Raw genomic sequence first — 6186 nt, forward strand, 5'->3', positions numbered from 1 at the left:
TTCCTGTAAATCTTTTTTGCATAACCTGGCATGAAGATTTTTTAAATAAAAATGGATAATTTTCTTATTTGAAAAACTTGACAAGTGGTAACCATATTAAGTTGTGCTCTAAAAGAGATTTTTCTTGTGACTCTGAGCTCCTTTGATCAGCAATGCAGCAGTGACTAAATTAGCACTTCCAGTTTCTCTTGTCTTGGCTGCACACATCCACTGCTTTTTGTGCGTGGCTCCTTGTAGGCACCTCCACATCAGTACAGGGGGATGCTTCAAGCTCCCATGGGCACAAGGGCCTGAAGCTGGACACTGTTCAGGGGCCAGGTCCCAAATACAGGTCTCAGTTTAGTGGACAACATGCCAGCATGTTCTGCTTCCAGCCCACCAGAATAACATGACCTCAGCACTGCCATTCTGGTACAGATCATTTTTATGCCTGGTTTGGCAAAGAACAGAGAAATTTCCATTCAATTCATGGCAAAAGCAGCAGTCACCCTCCCAGCTAAGCAGGGCTGGCCTTACATCTCTCTAAGGAAACAACCTCCTTCTGCAAGCAACCTCTTGATGTTTATTAGCTGTGGAGAAGCAGACACACACCCTTCCCCACGGGGCTGGGATCAAACCATCTTTCCTGGCTTTGGGGGCTGGAAGCACATTGAAACCTGCCAGCTCTGACTACAGTCCCTGGGCTGGGTCCCAGCACCTGCACTTAATTGTCCTTCAGAGCAGGTGGGGCCAGTCGTATTTCTGCATCCTTAAAGAGGTTCCCTCTGTGTGTACCTGGCCATGCTGAGCATTGGGATATTGCATCTTGTATCAGGGTTATGCCAGCTGACCAAAGCCTGGGCGAGGCTGTCCGCCCTCATGCCACTCTGAGGTAAAAAAAAAAAAAACTGTTTGTGGGTGCATGTAAGGGTCTGCTCCTGCTCAGGGTGGCAGTGTAACTAGTGCCACAGGTCAGAGGATGTGAAAAAAGCAAGGATCTGGGGCATTTTGCTATTTAAACAAAGTGGCATCTTTTTAAGACCTGCCACCTGCCTTCAAAGGATTATGGCAATCCGGCCTGGAGGTGTCCAAAGCCTCTGTTGACTGCAAGGGGAATAGGACTGCTGAAGAATTGTAATGAGTAAAATCCTACTTCAGCTGCTAAACTAGCTAAAATAACACTGTAAAGTAGGCTGTAAAAGCTGTTCAGTCTGTATCACTCTGTGGCTGTTTGCAGACTAATTTACAAGGGCTTTTACTCAACAAATATTTCAGCTTAAGCCCCATTCTCATTTACATCCTTGTAATTTCACTGAAGGTCGTGGGGTTGTATGCTCCATCACATAGAGCATTAAGTAGGAAAAGCGCACACAAAAAAATCAAATGAGTCATACTAAAGAGGGACTATTCCCTGCAGTCTCCAGAATTGTGCTGTTAAACCCCGAGATGGAGAGTTTAACAAAGGCTGGAGACCATTATCTCGCAGTCTCTAACCGCTTGCAATTTGCAGTCAGGGTTTAGCTGTGTGAGCGCTGCAGGATTTGGCTACCATTGAACCTTTTTTAAATGTTGCATTCACTTGAAATCTGACAGGGGCGGATTTTTTTTGTCAGAAAGCAGATAAATGAAACACCACTGTCTGCTTAATATATGGATTGTTCAAAATTCAGAAGATTTACTGTGAATCTCAATTAAAAAGGCATCTTTTAATATTTGGCACATCTATAAGGCACTGCTAATTCTCAATTATTTTCTTTGTTACATGTATATGTTCAATGTAATTGCAGCTCTGTACAGTGTGCACACACTTTCTATATCATACACAAATGTGTGGCCTTATGTGGGACCTTTTTGTATGGCTCATTCAAAATTACAATTAGGAGTCTCTTTCCTGTGCTTGTATCCTGAGTAGCAGCATCTAGTCCAAAAACACAGCAGTAAGGCAAAATGTTCCTAGGGCGAGCCAATCTCTTTTAGAAAACAGGAAAACTGTTAGCTGTTTTATGCACATGAATATTGCTTAAGTGTATAATTACATGTAGGAAATTATTTCAAACACAGAAACACAAGAAACATCAAATCAAGTGTGATTCAGTAAAGGCAGTCCTTCGCTCTGCTTTTCCATGAGGGGAAGCTGTCAATCTTAATCTGACATAGTGGTAGTTTCCAGAAATGAAAGAAAAAAGATGAAAGCAGGATTCGTTTCAGATAACTTTTTCATCTAAAACAAGGTCTATTGCACAAGCTGTTCACCTGGGATCTGAGAAGTAAGAGAGGAGAAGAAGAGAGAAACCCCACCAGGCACTTTGTCCCATCCTATACCAGGGTTTTCAGATGGCAGATTTTCTCCCAAAGCTACCAGTTCCGATCACTAGCTGGAGAAACAAACTGAAAGAGGTCTGAATCCTTATTTTTTCAGATGACTGAAACTATGTGAGTGAACCCCACCCTGCGGTCCTTGCCAGAAGCCTTGTGGGGCACCCACATAGGGAATCCCAGGAACCATGACTCAGCTTCTTGCCTTTTTCTGATCCTCTGGAAACCTCTTTGAACTCCACTTGTCAAAGTTTCTAGAGGACTTTATTCTTCCACAGGGTTTCAGTAGCTTGTGTTTGGACACCTGTCTTCTGCTGGAGTCCTCTGCTATTGTCTGTCATATGGGGTGCCGGTGTTACAGGCCAGCTGCTTCCCACAAGCCAGATGTGGAAGAGCTGAGCAAGGTGCCCTGCACCCAATAAACACCATGCATGCAAACTTGTTTGCTATGATGCACATCAGCCTTATACAACTCTAGATTTCTTCAGACCTAAAATATTTTCTTGCCCCAGCTAATTCAAGACACTATTTTTTATTTTTAATCCTTATTCTTCATTTATGAAAACATTTGTTATCATGCATTTTTTGTTTGTTTGTTTGTTTCCCTCAAGCCTAAATTATCCATCACCTGTGCCTTATTTGGGATTTTGTTGCGGCTTAAATGCTTAGAAAGGATGCACTGTGTTCGGACCATTTGACCTCTAAACATATGCTTCTGATCAGCTTACCATTACTAACCACCCTACTTTCAAAATCATTAGTTATTTAAACATTATGATGACATATTCATTATGCCTGTTGGTTTATACAGAAGCCAGAAGTACACGCCAATGGAAATTACAGCCCTTCAGAAGCCTTCCCCCAGCACCTCCCTCCTGGCTACACTGAGGCTGCTTGTGTGAATGCCCTGGGACAGCATAGCACAGCACTGCAGAACCCCTGGTTCCTGGAAGAGGAGCAGAAAGACCTCCCCTGAAAACAGAGCTGGCTGCCCTGGGAGGAGGCACGATGCCTGAGGGCCCATGGGCATCAGGATACGTCTCCAGGTCCATAAACCAGCCTAATCCCTCCACCTTCTGTTTCTCTGAACAGCCTCAATGACACAGACCAATCCTTGTGGTAAAGGGGTCATGCCATCATGCCGTGCCTTACAGAGGATTTCTCCTTGCAGCACACATCCTTGTGGGTTCAGTCTGTGATATCCTCTTGAGAGGATCTAAGCACGGGTGTAGCTAGGGATCCATCCTCCTCTGATGGCATGTTGTTTCACTGTGATTTCTGGATATACTTTCACTTTTTTTCCCTCCCAGACTGTCCAGTATATCATTAAAGTTGCTTTACATGGTAAAGAGAAAGCAGAGCTAAAACAGTAATATATTTTTCTTGTTCGATGGAAAATATAGATTTATTTTTTTTAATCAAAGTGTAAGTCTGCAATCCCATAGAGTATAACCTCTCTAAAAGACTTTATGGTTATTTAAGAGGAATGTGGGCTGTAAATAAATATAAGTTTATTACATACTTGGATGGAAATATTTAGGTTTCCCTGGTTAAAAAATGTGCATAAAAAAAAAGAAGCTATATATGCTGAACATTCCTTTGGATTTTCACACCAGGGTATACATCTGAACACAATATATTGCGCATGTAATATCAGTTCAGGATAAACTTCCAAGGATGCTTGAAGTTCGTGTCCAAACTATTCCTCTCTGCTGTATAGAAGAACCTCCCGCAAGCTGAGGTGCAGATCTCTGTGGGCTCCCTGCTGCTTGTCTGGGAGCTGCAGGCTGGATAAATGTATTTGTTTTAAAGCCAATAGAGCATCCAATGAGACCTGGGCTGTTTCTGAGTTGGATCTTAGTGTTCCCATACAGGCTTGGTATAACAAATATTTTCACACTGAATTTTTCTTTATTTTTTTCTTCACATCAGGCATTTTCCAGGTTCTACATCATCTAAAAAATCATTTATTCTTCTTGCATGCTCTGCTTTGGTTCCATATATGTGATTGTGTAGGCTTATCTTCACTTTTAACTAATGAACAGACATAGGAATAACTTTACTGTTTGCTACTGCAATAAGCAGGCCCTACTCCTGTGCCCATGTTGTTCCACATTTGGCATTTCTGAGTTCTTCATTTTCATTACTTTAAGCCTACATTTAAAGCTTTTTCATGGCAGTAAGTAGGAAGAGTACTAAAATATTTATTAAAAAACATTTCTGCTTCTTGGCAAATTATCATGCCACTTCCAGAATAGCAGTCTTAAATAGGTTTGCCACTTCATCTAGTGAAGGAAAAGAGGAGACATCCCCTGTCACAGCAGCTCCTCCTCCCGCTTGCATTGATGGCAATGCATCCACTGAAATCATCGGTGCAGCAACATGTTCTTACATTGCAAATACAAACAGTCACCAAAACACATTACAGCTTGCCACAATGAGTTCAGGAGATGAGTGTGGCAGAGAACCCCTCTTAATGGTGAGGAAGCAATGTGTGAAGCTCCAGTGAGCTGACAGAAAAACAGACTGAAAGAAATTGGCAACGTTGCCATCTTGCTTGATTCACATACTTAAATATTCAAGTCCTCTGTGTTTTCTCAGTGAGAATACATAATGTAATCAGAAATAAAGTACAGAATTCTAGTTAAGGAACTTAACCATTTTTTAACAAAAGGAGCCAGGAATAACTAGTGTGCTGCCATGCTTGGACTGACATAAATACCTCTGGTTTAAAGCCCCAATTACACTGCGATTATTTTTATTTATTTATTTATTCATTTTTGCATTGTTACTTTCATCTGCTCAATGTCACTGAAGCCAGGCTGCATTCAATGTCATCGCAATCTTTCTAACTGTTCTGGGGAAAAGCAGTGCCCTTTGTACATACAGCTGAGGGAGGCAAATATGAAGGATGAAGCAACAGACTCTGAATCTGTAGAAGCAGAAAACTTGCTCTGTCTATACTCCATAAATACTTTAAAGCTTATATTTAGAAGGGTCTTGTCTAAACAGATGATGATATATGTTGATGTATGGCATGCTAGCTCTTTAAGGTATAACTGTCAGTGTCATCTACAGACATGGATACATGAATCAAATTCCCCTTGAGTTGGCGTGCTAACCAAAACAGAAATACCCAGAGATTTGCTATTAGATACTTGCTGTAACTGCCTGCCCTAAGAGATGTGTTCTTTCCTGTAGGGAATGAGGGAACCCTTTTCAGCCCCTTGTTTTACCAGTCTGGGACTGTGAAATGTTTCCTGAAATTGATACTGGGTCCACGGAAAATAATTACAGGATCTAAAAGGAAGCTCAGAATGTTGGCCAAGCTTTAGGCGAAATATTGCCTGGTTTAAAATGGATAATCCTTCCAAAGCAATGGAGCACACCATCATCTCTTGAATGCCATTATTTATCTTGCTTTTCCTATAGCTACTGCTTTCTGGTCTGGCATTCCTTTTACAAGAGACATTCCTATCAAAGTTAATGAAAAAAGTGGGTATTCAAGGAAAGGAGCTCTATTTTAATGTCTCAGCATAAAGATGCAAACTAGGACCAGTATTAAAAACCTAAGAGAAATGGATGGAATTTTAAAGCAGAGATTGTATTGGATAGAAGTAATTTGTTCTGACGTTTTGAATAAACATTACAAATAAACCAGGATCTTCATTATACATACCACTTACTGTCAAATCATCTGCAAAAGGGTAGCCAGTATTATAGAATAGCTTTTTAGCTAGCACTCTCAGCTTTGGTTTTAAACTGAATTTAAGAATTTTAGTAGAACACACTTCCATGATGTTTGTGTAGAGGTTGTCCTGTGGGTTACTGGACAAACTGGGAAGAAAAGCTGGATTTATGTGTTTAAGTATGAGTCCGAGCTCTTGTCAT

The 6186-nt window shown here is 41.2% G+C and overlaps 1 long non-coding RNA gene across 1 annotated transcript; it reads left to right on the forward strand.

Annotated features, from left to right (window-relative positions):
* Nucleotides 1-549: 549 nt before the first annotated feature.
* On the forward strand, nt 550-5562 carry LOC110354418 (uncharacterized). Its single transcript, XR_002406334.4, has 2 exons — nt 550-871; nt 3107-5562. It is a non-coding gene; the product is annotated as an uncharacterized lncRNA (long non-coding RNA).
* Nucleotides 5563-6186: the final 624 nt, after the last annotated feature.

Source organism: Anas platyrhynchos, chromosome 1, assembly GCF_047663525.1.
Source record: "Anas platyrhynchos isolate ZD024472 breed Pekin duck chromosome 1, IASCAAS_PekinDuck_T2T, whole genome shotgun sequence".
Lineage (NCBI taxonomy): Eukaryota > Metazoa > Chordata > Aves > Anseriformes > Anatidae > Anas > Anas platyrhynchos.